The sequence below is a fragment of the Mandrillus leucophaeus genome, unplaced genomic scaffold (assembly GCF_000951045.1).
Source record: "Mandrillus leucophaeus isolate KB7577 unplaced genomic scaffold, Mleu.le_1.0 Scaffold192, whole genome shotgun sequence".
Taxonomy (NCBI): domain Eukaryota; kingdom Metazoa; phylum Chordata; class Mammalia; order Primates; family Cercopithecidae; genus Mandrillus; species Mandrillus leucophaeus.
The window spans coordinates 271,332-288,444 of NW_012101943.1; the positions used below are offsets into that span (position 1 = coordinate 271,332).

The following is a 17,113-nucleotide window of genomic DNA, read 5'->3' on the forward strand; positions in this document are numbered from 1 at the left end:
TGAAATGGTTGTGAGAGGTGAAGGCTCCTGATCGCCTTCATCCAAGGACACCTTCTCTATCAGGGAGCAGAGTCTTCCTAGCAGATGTACACCCAAGAGGGCAACTTTTTTGATCATGTAGGCCAGAGTTATAGCTATTGGACAAAATGGGAGGAAAAACAACAATAGAAGCTTATTAGATTGGACAAAGGAAAGGAAGCCCCAAATCATCCCTCATGCTAGTTAGGAAAAACAGGGCATTTAGGATTAAAGAGATTTCTCAAGAAACACAACAGGAAATGAGGTGAGGCCTTACAAACAGTGACCAGAAGGATACACTGGGACAATGAAAAACCAGATAAGATTTGCAAGAGCCAACCAGAAGAAGACCAAGACAAGAATCATGGCACTGAACATAAAGGACAATGAAGAGCTTAGCTAGGAAGCACCAACTCCGCACAGGAGGATATAGTAAGAAACGACGAGAGGAAAATTGTTAGCACGGTGCATAAGGCAGTCTAGTCTGCTCACTCAGGAAGTCATAAGGAAAGAGTAGCTATACTCACATCATCAACAAAGGGGGGCAAAAGCAGAGCTAGCTAAAAATTAACATGATGATAAGAGAAAAGGGGGAAAGGAAAGGATTAAAAGAAAAAAGAAGAAAACGAAACAGGCAAAGATACAGAATTTAAAGTTTAATTTTTATTTATTCCTGTTCTCACATTTTATTGTATTTCCCTGGCAGACAGCCCACGTTCTGGTAAGTCTCGGGGAAGGGGAGGGGTTGGCAGAATAATGTCACTGTTGGGATTTGAATCTTATTACATGGTGCCGTTAGTGTTGGGCAGACATTTATAAAAATTACATGCTGTGGTGGCAGTTCATTTTTTAAAAAAAAATGAATCTGGAGCTGAAAATTTAGGACAAAGGTGAGGGTTTCAGATTAGTTTAAAAGAAATGAAAGAAAATGGGACAAAGGCGTTGAGAAGGTGGGGAGCCCGCCGGCAGCAATCGGTTCAGAGGGAGCTGGAGAGCCCACGGGTTACCGAGAATGAGAAGAACCCAGCTGCCAGATCCCTGATGAGCCAGAGACATTTGCTTCATAGAACTTGTCTTTGGATCCTTGCTTCTCTAGAGATTTCCCATTAAATTAACATTATGGGTTACAAGTGTACACAAAATCACTGCAATTGTGTTTGGATGGTGGATATATCTATTAGCCCTGCTTTTTCTTCTCTCTCATCTTCATCTCCCATTTTCTTTCTTGGTTTGCTCTCATCTTCTGCTTGGGAAAATATTGACATGTCTCCTTCCCTCCATGTGGCTCCTCCCTATTCTTTTCTCTCCTTTGCTTCTCTTTGTCATGACAGCAATGGGGGCATATTAAAGTGATGCCTGTCCGAGAACTGCTGCTGCCCACATTCTTCCTCCACAGATTCTGTAGCTGGCGCTCTGCTCCCCGGGGATAGGACCTGGCTCCCCACTTAGAGAACCTCCCTAGCCCATGCATAGTGGCCTTCATAGCAGCTTCTAAGATTCTTTGGAAGGGTGGCATCCTCCACCCAAGTCAGGGCCTCCCCTGCCTTGTCCCCGTCTCCTCGGCCTCTGGAGCATCTTCCCTTCCTCTTCCTTCCTGCTGCAGCTTTGGCAGATCATTTTCTTTTCTTTCTTTTTTTTTTTTTTTTTTTTTTGAGATGGAGTTTTGCTCTTTTTGCCCAGGCTGGAGTACAATGGCATGATCTCCACTCACTGCAACCTCCGCCTCCCAGGTTCAAGCGATTCTCCTGCCTCAGCTTCTCTTGTAGCTGGGATTACAGGTGCCTGCCAACACACCCAGCTAATTTTTTGTATATTTAGTAGAGACAGGATTTCACTATGTTGGCCAGGGTAGTCTCGAACTCCTGACCTCTGGTGATCCACCCACCTCAGCCTCCCAAAGTGCTGGGATTATAGGCGCGAGCCACTGCGCCTGGCCTGCCAGATCATTTTCTAAAACATTTGCCCAATGGGAGAAGGAAGGGTTTCAGGTGCATATTTCCCTAAGTAACTTTTTGCTAAAAGGCAGCCTGGGAGAATATTTATAATCCAAATAGTCCACAGAGAGTGCCATCCTGTGTGACCCTCATCACCTAAGGGTTCTCTGGGGTCTGAGATGGGGGGAGGTAGAAGGCAGCCTGCAGTGCCCCCTCCCACACACTGCCTGCTCTTGCCTTGTCTCCAAAGAGTGCTGACACCTGCCTTCTGAAAAACAGAGTCTGTAAAGTGATATTTGTCCCTTTCTAATAGCAGAAAAGTTGTCAGACTGGTTCTGAGCCTCCCAGACGCACTGCTCTTTGCTGCACAATTTGATGTGTGTTACTGTGTTTTAATCATGAAACTAGTGCATCCAGGATCATTAAAAATGATTTTCATAAGGAAATCTTTCAAAATGATTCCTGGTTGCTCAGTGTCTTACTTTACTTCTGTTATCCTTACTTGCTAGTGTGCGTTTTTGTTATTTATTTGGTGTTGTGCAGATTAGAGAAGCATTTTCACTGGCAGTATCCTCATTTGCATCTCTTTATGTTTTTAAGACAATAAATGGCATTTTACTTCAAAACTCCCTCACATGCATGGACTTAGAAAGATACAGACTAGACTCATATTTCCTGTATTAAAATATTTGCACAAAAACACTATACTTTCTGACTTGTCAAACAAGCTAATGTGTCTCCTGAGAATTGTGTGTTCAGACATGAAGAACTCCATGAACTTTTTTGTGTGTGAATCATTTGAGCTTTGAATGGGCTTCCTCATGGGGAGATATGATTGCATAAAATATTCGACTTCTACCTGAAATGTATCATGAGGTAGTCTTTCAACAAAGACTGTTAGTTCTACAATGGATAAGCAGTGTTTAAGAAAATAAACTCTGCATGGACAAAAAGCTTTCAGTTTCTTGCATATATTCTGTCTTCTCGGGAGACCAAAGAGCTCTCATGAGCTCATGAAATTTGAACCTCAAAGATTCGTCTAATTGATCTATTTCTGTTTCCACATTTTATTCCCAGTGGCCAGTTTCACACCCATAACATTTAAGAGACTTGGAAAACCTGGGAGATATTTTCAGCCTGTCAGGACGCCTTTTCTTCCCCGCCTTCCTTTGACTTTTAAAAAGGAGCTATTGACTCTCACTCTTAATTTTTGCACCAAGTAGCCCATCTCTTAGTCTTTTCAGATCCTTGCAGGGGATTTAAATGATGAAATCCAATTCTCCATAAGCAAAGATATTTCATAGGCTTTTAGAAGTGGAAGAGACTTGGAGGACATTCGGTCTTACCCATTTAAATGGCTTCAACCCAGGAAAGGATCCAGGTAGAAGGAGAAGGAATCCCACAACACCGGGAGAGACTTCACACAGAAAGAAAAGATCATTTCCACTTTCAGACTCCAGACATCTTTCACCATCGACTCCTGATATCAAAGGGACAAGAAGTGCGGGTGGGATCTAAAGGTTTGACTTTCAGTTTGGGTTTAAAATGACGTGACCGTGTTTCCCTATAATCAATTTCTTTAACTTCTGGGTAGACTAAAGTGTCTTTCCTTTGAGACCATAGCTGAGATGAGCCCAGCACAATTTCCACTGCCTGCAGCCCACAACCTCATCTTTGGCTCCTACCATTTGGCCCAAAGTCAACTTCTCTCTAACCCCTCCCTCCTCCCTGGGAAGACTCTGTTGCCTGATCTTTATTTTCTTTTCCCACACTCCATTATACAGCATCATATCTGCCTCTGCATTTATTTATTAGGACTCAGATCTGTAATATACAATGGTACCCTTCCTGTATGATGCTGTATCTATGTAACAGAGAGAATGAGAGGCTGTGCTTGCCATGGAACTGTCATGGCCAGAGACTTGCAAAAGAGCTAACCCTCAGGAGGCCCCTCAGAGCCAAATGGCTTTCTCAAAACTTCACCCTCACGATCCAGCGGTCCAGACAGGCAGCCATAAACAGTTCCTTGTGGGGGACTGCATTTGCAACTGGCAACCTTACACCCACATGTCTGGCCCTCATTTAGTATGCTAGCTATATTTTTTTAAAATTAACATTTTGCCTAATAAGCCTCCTCTTTGTCATTGTTGCTCTCGTTCAACATGTCCAAGCAGGCTACAGAGCCAGGGTGTATTTTTCTTTAAGCAGGTAATACAGTCATATGTTTCATAACTCAAAATGACATTTTAACAGCATGCACTGAGAAGTCTCGCTCCCAGCCCTGACCCTGGGCACCCACTCCCACTCCCCTGTATGTAAGCACTTCTGTAAGTTTCTTATCTATCCTTGCAGTGCATCTTTTTATTTTTACTTTTCCATGTTTTTTAAATAAAATTTTTTATTTTAGAATTTTTTATTTTAGAATAAAAATAAATTTTTTTATTTTAGAGCCAGGTGTGGTGGTGAGTGCCTGTAGTCCCAGCTACTCCAGAGGCTGAGGCAGGAGAATGGTGCGAACCCTGGAGGCGGAGCTTGCAGTGAGCGCAGATCGTGCCACTGCACTCCAGCCTGGGCGACAGAGCAAGACTCTGTCTCAAAACTAATGTAATTATTTTTAGATTTACAGAAACATTGCAAAGACAGTAGAGAAAGTTCTTGTATGCCCTCATCCCATCTCCTCTATTGTTATTATCTTACATGGTCATTGTGCATTTGTCACAACTAAGAAGGAAGCACTGACTGGTATGTTACTATTAACTCTGCGTTTTATTCATATTTCACTAGTTTTTCCATGGATGTCCTTTCTCTGGTCTAGGACCCCATCTGAGATCATGCATTGGTTGTCTTGTCTTCTTTGGCTCCTTTTTGCTGTGATAGTTGCTCACATTTTGCTTGGTTTTGACGACCTTGACAGCCCTGGGGAGCACTGTGCTGGGTATTTTGTAGAATGTCCCTCAGTTGGGGTTTGTCTGATGTTTTTCTCATGATGAGACTGGGGTTACGGATTTGGGAGGGGAGACCACAGAGGTATATTACTACTTCCATCACATCATATCCAGAGATCCATGTGTCCACAAGACTTATTATCCTTGATGTGAACCTTGATCACCTGGCCAACGTAGTGTCTGCCAGGTTCCTCCATCATGAAGCTACTTCCCCCACCCTCTCTTTTCATGTTCCACTCTTTGGAAGCAAGTTTCTGAGAGCAGCTGCACTCAAGAGGGTCTACAGTATTTCTTCATCTGTGGGTGGAAAATTGGCAGGGCCCTTAGGAGTGCCAAATCTGTCCTAAGACTATTCCTCCAAGTGGTACTTTCCTAGCAGGATCTCATCTCCCAACAGGACTCACACATTGTCAGAAGCAGTTCATGCACTTCCCAGGATACTGGGCTTTTGCTCTGCCATTTTAATTATGTTTCCTACCTAAGCCCTCTGTATCAAAAGCAGCTTTGGCCGGTGTGAGCTCCATACCCTCTAGTCTACACTAGGACAATGCTCTCTCCATTAAGTTTCAGTGGCTTTGCGTTGGATTTTGTTTTGATCTGAGCCCTGAAAAAGAGTGTGTGGCTATTTGGATGCAATAGAGTATCCAAAGAGTGGATGGTTATTTGGATACTTGCACACAGGTTTAAAATTAAACATGCCTGTTTTTCAGTTCTAGCTCTGGAACTTTCTGTGGGGAAATAAACATCTTTTAATCTATTTCTATGTTACCACAGACTCCTGCACTGTAGGCTTGGGAAATTCATTTTGCCTCCCAGTCTCAGAGTTCCTTCCTGCCAAGTGGAGATGACAGCATCAGGACCGGGCTGCATATCAGGTCCGGGCTACATATCCTCCCAAGCACTCTGTGCTGGACTGGATGGACCCAAGCAGGCAGCTCCCGATGTTAAAGGTGGTGTGCTGTGAAGACACTGAGCGCAGAATGCCCATTCTGTCCTCTGTGGCTCACAGGCCACGCAGCAGGGAGTGCATGGTAATATGCAAAAGTGCTCCACGGTTCTGGGAGAAATAGCTCCACCCACACGTGAGTAAGTGTTGTCTGCTCTGTTATTGCAGCAGTAACACCAAATTTCTTCCACTATCAGTCAGTTTATAAAAATAAGAGAGAAAACAACCTATTCTGATGAAAGAGTATAAACATACTTGGAAGACATACTTTTTTTTTTTTTTTGAGAGACAGGATCTTGCTGTGTTGTGCAGGCTGGAGTGCAGTGGCACAATCTCTCGGCTCACTGAAACCTCTGCTTTGCAGGCTCAAGCGATTCTCCAGCCGCATCCTCCCATATAGCTGGAATTACAGGTGTGCGCCACCAACACTCAGCTAATTTTTTTATTTTTTGTAAAGCCGAGGTTTTACAAAAACCTGTTGCCAAGACTAGGAAAACATAAATATAATCTCGGGAGTGAGAATGTTTTTAATGAGAAGTAAAAATATCAGGTCAACTGATATGGCTTGTAGAACTGACAAAATGAAAATTCATTTTACCGAAATCTGGCAGCCCCTTCAAGACTCTGCTGAACTCACCTCTGTTACAGCACAGTCTTAACTGCAGGCGAATCATACCATGTTAAATTCTCAGTGCTCACTCATTCTTTCAACCAGTAAGCATTTATTGGCCTCCACTCTGAGCCAGGCACTGTGTTAGTTATTCATCCTAAAGAGCATGAAAAATATTGTTCTAAGTGTCAGCACTACCTTCATGACTCATTAAAATCTTTTAAATACATTTATCCAGGACCAAAATATACATCTTCAAGCCAAAGATTATATTATTCCTTGGCCACACCTTCCAGCAAGTCATCATTTCTCTAACACAAACTACCCTGGCCCCAGAGAAAGTCAGGAGAGGAAAGTTTGTGTGGGATGTTGTGGGTTGATCACATTAAAAGAATGTGACAACGTGATGTGGGTTTGTGATATTTCAATTGGCTTATACCAGGCAGGGGTGACAGATAGATTTATGTGGGGCAACTGTGTCCTACTCTTTTTGCATTCCTTAATCACAAAAATGTGGCAGAAAACTGGATGTTGTAGATAGACCATGGAATTATGTGGTTTCCACAAAGCATTGTATTTGGCAGTGGTTGGGAGACAATGGTTGTTCTCTAAAGATTCTGTGTTCTCTTAAACATGAAGGCAAACATTTGGGCATTCAGTCAATCCTAACAAAGGCCTAAATATTATTATATCCAGGGCTTGTCTTGTCCTATGTGCTAAGCGAGCCATTGGCTGATGATAGAAGAGGCTCCCCTACCCCAAAATATTCTACCCCTCACCCTCTTCCACTTCCCATTACCACCATTCATTCCTTGCCTTCCCTTCTCACTACCAAATCTCTCTCAGATCTCCTTGGCTGCCACCCCTAGGCTTTTCACAGCGAAAGTCCTAGTGTACAATACATCTACTGAGATGGGTAATGCCTTGGTCCATTGTCAGCCATTAACCACCTAAATTTGTTTATCAGATTAACTTAGCCACTTTGCAAGGCCCGGAGAGAATAAGAGGATAAGTGATTTATTGATTTTTGGTGGCAGAGAAGAAAAACCTAGAACAAAAGAATCTAAATAAATTGACAGTATAGAACAGCAGCTATTCATGTGGTTCTCAAAGTCAGACTGCTTTCCTTGCTTACTCACTCTGTCATCTCCAAGAAGTTTCTTAACTGTTTTTCCTGCTTTTGTACGACAGGAATGACAATAATAAGAGTACCTGCCTTGTAAGATTGCTGTTGTGGCCGGGCGCAGTGACTCATGCCTGTAATCCCAGCCTTTTGGGAGGCCGAGGCGGGGGGATCACGAGATCAGAAGATCGAGACCATCCTGGCTAACACGGTGAAACCCCGTCTCTACTAAAAACATAAAAAATTAGCCGGGCATGGTGGCGAGTGCCTGTAGTCCCAGCTACTCGAGAGGCTGAGGCAGGAGAATGGTGCGAACCCGGGAGGCAGAGCTTGCAATGAGCAGAGATCGTGCCACTGGACTCCAGCCTGGGGACAGAACAAGACTCATCTCAAAAATAAATAAATGAATAAAATAGAAAGATTGCAGTTGTGAGGGTTAAATGAGAACATTTTTATGTTACTGCATAGTAATGCCTGGCATATATTAGGTTGGTGCAAAAGTGATCGCGGTTTTTGTCATTACTTTTAAATGGCAAAAACTGTGATTATTTTTGCAGCAACCTAATAGTAAGTGCTTGATAAATACGACATCCTGAAGAGAGACCTGAGTAGCTAGATGTTAGCATGAGGGCCCTGGGGATTTTAATCATGTGCAGAGGGTAGAGAAACATTCCTGGGTAAAATATATTTGAAAACAAAGGCTCATAATCGTTTTGCTAGCAATTTGTTTCTATCCTACATGTGGCACCCACAAACTTTTCTTCTTAACACTCCCTAAATACTTTCCAGGTTTCCATCAACAATCAACAAAGGGATTGCCTGCTCCAGTTTCTGCAAGGAGTATCCACTTACATTGTCCCAAAGGAAGAAGGACTCACGTTTTCTGAGTCATGGGTCAAATGTTGTCAAGTTTTTCATTCATTGAACAGTAGAGAAGAGGCTAGGATCATGTCCACCCTGGGTCACTACAGTAGCTAGGATCATGTCCACCCTGGGTCACTACAGTAGCTTGGGTGACAAGTAACTTGGCCATTGAATCCCCAGGAGAGAAGAAATGCTTGAGTCCAGTCATTTATACAAATACAAGGACAGAAACAAGGTCAAAAGTTGAAGTGTAGAAGACAGAGAGAAAAGCAATTTTTAAAGTCTAGACAGCATATTAACAGCAAGGGCTTAATGTGTTGTACTCTGTTTACAGGAGCTTTTTGCTGACAGCACAGAACCTGAGCCCTCCTCTCTCCTCATAGCAAGTTCCCTTCTGCTGTGTCAATAGAAGCCACCTCTTCTCAATCCTTGGAGGACTGAGCTTGTACTTGGTGTCTGCAGAACAAAGGGAAGCAGGAAAGGGAAGCACATCCTGAGGAATATTGGACAGAAGGTGAATCTATCCCATCAGTCTGGTAGCAGCTCACAGTTGTATTTTAGCCTCCCAAGATTTTTTTTCTAGTAGCAAATGAAAGGATAGATGAATAAGAGATCATCAAACCTTTTCCATACGTATTTTTCTTTCCTAAGGAAAGCAATTTGGGAAAGAGTTTTTCTTTCCTTTTTAATCATGTTTCTAAGGTTACAAAATGTGTCAGGTACCATGGCTCATGCCACTAATCCCAACACTTTGGGAGGCCAAAGCAGGAGGATTGTTTGAGCCCAATAGTTCAAGACCAGCCCGGGCAACATAGTGAGATCCCGTCTCTTTAAAACAATTTTTTTCATTTAAAAATATATAAATAAAATTATAAAACGACTTTAATTAGAGTATTGGGGCAGTGGCTGGTGGGAATGTAAATGCATTTCACCTTTCTGGAAGGCAATTTGACAGTATGTAACAACAAACCATCAAAATAGGCATATCCTCAACCCAGAAGTTCCACTGGTAGGACTTTACACTATGAGGACAGTAGCATAAATATTTAGATAAGAGAACATTCTCATGGTATAATTTATAATAACTCCCCAAATGGAAATAATCAAAAGACTCCAAAATAGAGGATGTGTTATATATAATACAGTGGGAATGCCAAGCAGCCACTGAACACCTTCTTTAGAGAAGTTTTTAATAGCATTGAAATATAAAGCAGTGTTTAAGATTCATTGAGGGTTGGTGGGCGGCGCTAAGTGTACTGTACAATGGACTCCGGAACCTGGAGATAGATTGCAGGAAGGACTGATCTCTCGGGGTAAAAAAGGCAAGAAGGCTTTTAGCTGCCTGAGTAAAATTCTGCCAACGAGACCAAAGCTAGCTATGGAATCTGCCTGCCATTGTTCACCTGAGGCACCTGAATGAATGAGCAGATTTCTCATAATTTGTGTACTGAGCTCTGGTTACATAAGCCACTAGCCGTTTGTGTAAATGGCCGTTTTACCCTTTGCTGAATTGGAAGGAGTCTGTTTGATTAGCACAGTTTATATAACTGAAATCTGAGACCGAAGGGAAGATTTGGCGGGGACTGTTGATTGCATTGGAGGGTGGATTGGAAAGGAAACTTTTCCAGAGTGAGAGGCTCTTATTTTGAGGCACTGATGTGGAACAAATTGTCCCCAACACCCCCACCTAACCACATTAACACACAGCGGGATCTAGCCCATCGATAGAAATGGGCTCTATTCCTTCTTCCAGGGGGAGAACAGATCTGTTTCTTTCCAAGGATCAAGCCAGGTTAACACACATGTGCACAGAAGCCAGTCAGAATGCAATGTCGACGGCATGGGCTCCATCCACATTCCAACCCTCCCTGCTTTTTAAAGCACAAAAAACATTTTCAGAAAGGTTTTTTGGGGTGGGATTTTATTTTTGTAAGAGTGGGTGTGTTTGTTGTCTTTTTTCCTCTTTAAAAACTTTTTCCCCTTTTTTCCTTCCTGAATTTTAATGGGCTCTTAAGTAGGAGTCTGCCAGGATTTTAACATTCAACGAAAAAAGGTACAGGACCTTCCTCTCTCTGCAAAGGCAGCCTTGGGTGCCTTTTCCAGGTCTTTCTCCCACACCCACTCAGCTTACACCTTAGAGGCTGTGTGGGTGCTGGCCAAAGCCTCCTGCTTCCAATGCATACGCTTCCTGTTTTGTCCTTCACCTCATTTGGACCCTGGGGTAGATTCAGTTCTCATCTTTAGAATCTGTTATTTCAGTTTTTGGTCTTAATGTCAGTTAATCAGGAAAATGCTAATTCCTCAGGAGGGAGAATAAAGTCATGACTCTCTTCGTAGGTTTATATTAAAATCGCCTAGGAGCCCCTCAGCAAGTAGCCCAACTCCTTACCTTTAATTTTCCATCTGTAAAGGGAAAAACTGTAATGTGTGTTTAGTCCTCAAATGCAGTAATACCTGAGAGCCATTTGGGAGCAACTTAGGTTGTGTCTCATTCTCTGAAAAGGTGTAGAGAATGTATCAGATCATTTAAACCACATGCATCTTCATATGTACAAATCAAATGTGTTTCCATCTCTATGTATGATAGAAGTGTTTATTCACAAATGCGCACATTACAGAGAAGCTGTATGCAAACTCTGACCACTGTCCCCCAACACATGCAATGGTTTTCTGTGGGATCCCCTCTCACTTCCGCTACTTGCCAATCCCTGCCCTCACCAAGAAGGCCCCCTTCTAATTCGGAACTCTGCCCTCAGGAAGAATTTTGTTGTCCAAATTTCATACCAGAGGAACTACAGTCTTGTTAAAATAGTAACAAAGGTGTGAATTACTTAGTGTGGTTGATCCTGGAGAGGAGAGGTGCTTATTTCTTCTACTCCAGGATGTCCTCTGTTATAAGGTCCACCATCAGTTTAATATAGTAATAGCTTTGTCTTTCCTAGAGGGAGGGAAGACTACTACATTGATTATATTCATTAACAGGGAGATACATTCCAAGTTCAAGGGCAGGAAAATGGACATTATCATTTGTTTACTGTGGTTAAGAAAACGCAGACTCTGGAACAGATTGCCTGGATGAGATCTCTCCAACACTGAATAGCTAGCTGTGTGACCTTGGGCAAGTGACAACTTCTCTGTGCCTCATTTCTTCAACCATGAAGCCAAGATAATAGTATTTCTCTTACAAGGTTATTGCAAGAACTAAACAATTCAATACACAAAGTGCTTAGAACAGTGCTTGGTAACTGATCATTACATTTAAGAATTGCTAGTCCAGGTGAATCTGTTTTGTTTCTTTTTGGCAGGAGGGGGATGGAGTCTCACTCTGTCACCCAGGCTGGAGTGCAATAGCGCAGTCTCGGCTCACTGCAAGCTCCACCTCCCGGGTTCACGCCATTCTCCCACCTCAGCCTCCCAAGTGGCTGGGACTACAGGCGCCCGCCACCACGCCCAGTTAATTTTGTTTTTGTATTTTTAGTAGAGACGGGGTTTCACCATGTTAGCCAGGATGGTCTCAGTCTCCTGACCTCGTGATCCGCCCACCTCGGCCTCCCAAAGTGCTGGGATTGCAGGTGTGAGCCACCGCGCCTGGCCAAATCTTTATTTTTCTTATTCCTGAAACTTGGCAGTGTGTGAAAAATATTTTTTTCTAATTCCATACAAATCTGATGAAATGTGGATATCTTCTCTCCCCTCCCCACGAAATATAAATCTGTTTAGACACACAAAATAGGTTCATGGGTGCGATGATGTTGAAAGAAACTCCCCTTCTTCCTGCTAACCACAATCACACAACATAGTCACACAACACTGCTAACACCAGATGTGTTTCCCCACACACCAAGCAAGTAATCCTCCAGCAACAGACACCAGCTGGATGTCCTCTAATTCAATTCAACCTGACACTCTCTACCTGGACACAGTGTCAGATCCCACAGGTTGAGAGTTCAGTCCCCAAGACAGCCACCTCCCCCACTGCCCAACTTCAGATGCCAATCACAAGCTGCGGGTTGTTTCGCTTGTGCTTCTGACCCATCTGCTATAAATGGGGGTTCCCACAATCCCCTCCTATGGTTTGATTAATTTGTTAGAATGGCTCACAGAACACAGGGAAACACTTATGTTTACCAGCTTATTATAAAGGATATTTTATTTTATTTTTTTGAGACCGAGTCTTGTTCTGTCGCCCAGGCTGGAATACAGTAGAATGATCTCGGCTCACCGCAACCTATGCCTCCTGGGTTCAAACAATTCTTGTGCCTCAGCCTACTGAGTAGCTGGGATTACAGGCTTGTGCCACCATGCCCAGTTAATTTTTTTATTTTTAGTGGTGACAGGGTTTCACCACATTGGCCAGGCTGGTCTCAAACTCCTGGGCTCAAGCCATCCACCGGCTTCAGCCTCCCAAAATGGTGGGATTACAGGGGTGAGCCGCCGTGTCTGGCCAGAATATTTTAAATGATACAAATGAACAGCCAGATGAAGAGATACATATGGTAAGGTCTAGAAGTGTCCCTAATACTGGAGCTTCTGTCCCCTTTGAGTTGGGGAATGAATCCCCAGTATGTAGAGGTGTTCTGTTCCCCTTCTTGAATGCTCCCCCTCCCATAAACCCAGTCCTTTTGGGTTTTTCTGAAAGCTTCATTACATAGGCCTAATTGATTAAATCATTGACCATTGGTGTTCAATTTAACTTTAAGCCCTCTCCCTTCCCTTGAGATTAGGGGATGGGGCTGAAAGTCCCAACCCTCTAATCATGCCTTGGTGTTCATGTGACCACATCCCAACCCAGGGGTTGCCAACCATCAGTCAACTCATTAGCACAGAAAACGGCTTTGGCAATTCCAAGGATTTTAAAAGTTATATGTGCCAGGAAACAGAGACTAAATATATATTTCATAGTATCATTGTCCACCTCTACTCTTCAAACACCGATCCCTTACATCAAAAGGACATAAAAACTCAAAAGATACTGCCATATTACCAGAAACCAATTCAATTATTAACAGTTGGTCTAGTCCATCATATGGTATGAATATGTCTCCCAGGGTGAGGCCACTCAGGTTTGCAGACTTCAATTTGATCTTTTCAGGCTCCAAAAGCCAGAGTGCCAACCTGGGGAACATAGTGAGACCTTGTCTCTACAAATAATTTAAAAATTAGCTAAGTGTAGTGGTGCACACCTGTAACCCCAGCTACTCAGGAGGCTGAGGCAGGAGGACTGCTTGAGCCCAAGAGGTTGAGGCTGCAGTGAGCTATAATCAAGCCACTGCATTCCACTCTGGGTGGAGTGAGACCTTGTCTAAAAAAAGAAAAAGAAAAAGAAAAAAAAGTCAGAGTGACCTCAGCAAACATATAGTTTTACCCTTTCAGGATCTGATATAATTGAGCTAAGAGACAATGTCATCTCTTTCTCTGAGCCTCTCTCAAGGTATTAATACAATATGATGATATGGTTTGGCTGTGTTCCCACCCAAATCTCATCTTGAATTGTAGTTCCCATAATCCTCATGTGTGGTGGGAGACACCTCCTGTGATGTAATTTAATCATGAGGGCAGTTACCCTCATGCTGTTCTCATAATAGTGAGTTAGTTATCACGAGATCTGGATGGTTTTATAAGGGGCTTTTCCCCCTTTTGCTTGGCACTTCTCCTTGCTGCTGCCATGCCATGTAAAGTTTCACTATGATTATAAGTTTCCTGAGGCATCCCCAGCCATGCTGAACTCAGAGTCAATTAAACCTCTTTCCTTTATAAATTACCCAGTCTCAGGTATGTCTTTTTTAGCAGCATGAGAATGGGCTAATACATTGGTTTTCCCTTATTCCATAACCCATTTATTTATTCTTTTACCCTTGGCTACTATTTCTCTTTCTCTGCATTTGTACCCAAACTTTTCCACCTTGGGAAGGAACACTGTGCTGGTCTACACCACAGGTGTAATACTAGTTTAGCAAATACCTCTCCCTCAATCCATTCCTATTCAAATAAGGTAGCATTACTCAGGTGCAGAATTAGTGAGGTATTTTTACCACTAGGCAATACAGCTGCATTCACTGTTAACCCCAATTTTGCCAGATGGGATGAAGGCATAACCCACCCCTATTAGGCCCTTAGACATTCTGACATAAGGTTTAAAAACATAGTTACCATTTCTTGCTTAGGAATCATCCCTGTTTCCAGTACTTGTTATTACAGCCCTGGTCCTGTAACTACTGCCTTAGGTAAGGGGGGGAAATTGAGCTGATGTGGGGAAGAGAGGAAAACAAAGTGTAGTCATTATACCAGTGTGCTGCTCCCTTGGTAAGAATTGCATAGTCATCCCGGCATCCCGCCTTACCCACTCTTCCCCACCTCCACCGGAAAGCAGAGGAAACTCTAGGGGGGGACACTCCTTTAGTCTCACTCATGTTGAGCATGAGCACACACTCATGAAGGTGTGCAAACCAGTCCTTCCTGCATTTATCTCTCCCATCTTAGACAACCAATATTTTAATTGCATGTTCCGCTTCTCTGTTAAACTATAACTCTGAGAAGGATAACTCTCTGCCCATTGCTGTACAGTGTGTTCCTTGGTCTAAAGAAATGAAGGTCAGCTGTCCAAATTCACGCAATATCATCTGTTCTGGTTTTTTATAGCACTCTGAGCGTTTGCATCTTCCACTGTGTAAGCAAAGCCAAATCCAGAGTCAGTGTCTATTTCTGTCAAGACCCATTTGTAGCCCCTCAGGGCCATCAGCATCAGTCTCACTTGCCAGCTATGTTCAGGGCCTTCCAACCAGGGAATCTGCCACATAGCCATAGGCAGTCTCTGTCTCTTTTGCTGACAAACAGAACAGTTTTTGCTGGCATTTTGTGTCCCAGAAGATGCTGGAGGAACATGTCTAGATTAGCTCATCTCTGCAGTGCTGCACAACCCCCATATCCACTCATGTTATGGACCCAAGTGGCCCCCTTGAGCAAGCACATGGGGATATCTACTTGTTGATTCCAGACACCTGGAGGGAGTTATTCTGATGGGCATTGAGATGCCTACCTTAAGGCACCCCTTAAATTTCCATAGTAATTTCCAAAGGACCATGCTCCATATGGGCATTCATTTAAGAGGCCAGATTTCCTTTGCCCTCCTATACCATCCGGCCTTTGGTCACTGGTTGTGAGTCAGTAGAAACCCAAACCTAGAGGCTTTTAGCACTGTTCAATATTTTCCATCACTGCTAGGAAAACAGCGTGCAATTCAGCTCACCATGCTAATTTGTTTTTACCTTCCTCAGTCAGAGAGTGGCATCATTCCCAGTGGTATGTTGTCCATTCACCGTGGAACTGCCATCCACAAACCAAGCAGCTCTTTTTCAGTCAAGCGACGGAGTCCAGCAGCCCCTCACAGAGTTCCAGAGTCAGTCCTAGGGGAAAAGCAGCTCCTTGCTTGTGAGAATCTCCTCGAATTCCTCAGGTAGCATGACCCTGTATAAAACTTTCCCTTTTATTAGCAACTCTTCTGGGCACTGCTGTCCACATTAGAGTGATTCTCTAACACCCAAGACATCACGGGTGTTTCGGGTTTCAGGATCATTTTATATGCTTCAGTCATAAGGGTACCTTACATTAATGTCCCATAGCAAGGTAAATGCCCCTCAAATGGAAATTCTCTAGTTCAAAGCCCTAGTAGTTGTGTTACTGGAAAAAGGTCCCAATTCAGACCTCAAGAGATGGTTCTCGGAGCTCGCGCAAGAAAGAATTCAGGCGAGTCCACAGAGTAAAGTGAAAGCAAGTTTATTAAGAAAGTAAAGGAATAGGCTGGACATGGTGGCTCATGCCTATAATCCCAGCACTTTGGGAGGCCAAGGCAGGGGGATCACGAGGTCAGGAGTTTGAGATCTGCCTGACCAACATGGTGAAACCCCGTCTCTAAAAAAATACAAAAATTAGCCAGGCATAGTGGCGCACACCTGTAATCCCAGCTACTCAGGAGGCTGACACAGAAGAATCGCTTGAACCCAGGAGGCAGAGGTTACAGTGAGCCGAGATCATGCCACTGCACTCCAGCCTTTGCAAAAAAGCGAGACTCCATCTCAAAAAAAAATGAAAGTAAAAGAATAAAGAATGGCTACTCCATAGGCAGAGTAGCAGCACGGCTGCTCGACTGTGTATACTTACAGCTATTTCTTGATTATATGCTAAGCAAGGGATGGATTATTCATGAGTTTTCCTGGAAAGAGGTGGGCAATTCCTGGAAGTGAGGGTTCTTCCCCTTTTTAGGCTATATAGGATAACTTCCTGACATTGCCATGGCATTTGTAAATTGTTGTGGAGCTGGTGGGAGTGTCTTTTAGTATGCTAATGCATTATAATTATAATATATTAATATAACGAGCAGCAAAGACGACCAGCGGTCACTTTCATTGCCATCTTGGTTGTGGTGGGTTTTGACTGGCTTCTTTACCATATCCTGTTTTATCACAAGGGTCTTTGTGACCTATATCTTGTGCTGACCGTCTATCTGATCCTATGACTAAGAAGGGCTAATATCCAGGACCTACAAAGAACTCAAACAAATTTACAAGAAAAAAACAAACAACCCCATCGAAAAGTGGGCAAAGGATATGAACAGACATTTCTCAAAAGAAGACATGCATACAGCCAACAGACACATGAAAAAATGCTCGTCATCAC

At 43.2% G+C, this 17,113-nt stretch overlaps 1 protein-coding gene across 1 annotated transcript in view; it reads left to right on the top strand.

Annotated features, from left to right (window-relative positions):
* Positions 1-17,113, top strand: part of PRKCH (protein kinase C, eta) — a 370,064-nt gene that overhangs the window by 33,224 nt on the left and 319,727 nt on the right. The window lies entirely within an intron of this gene.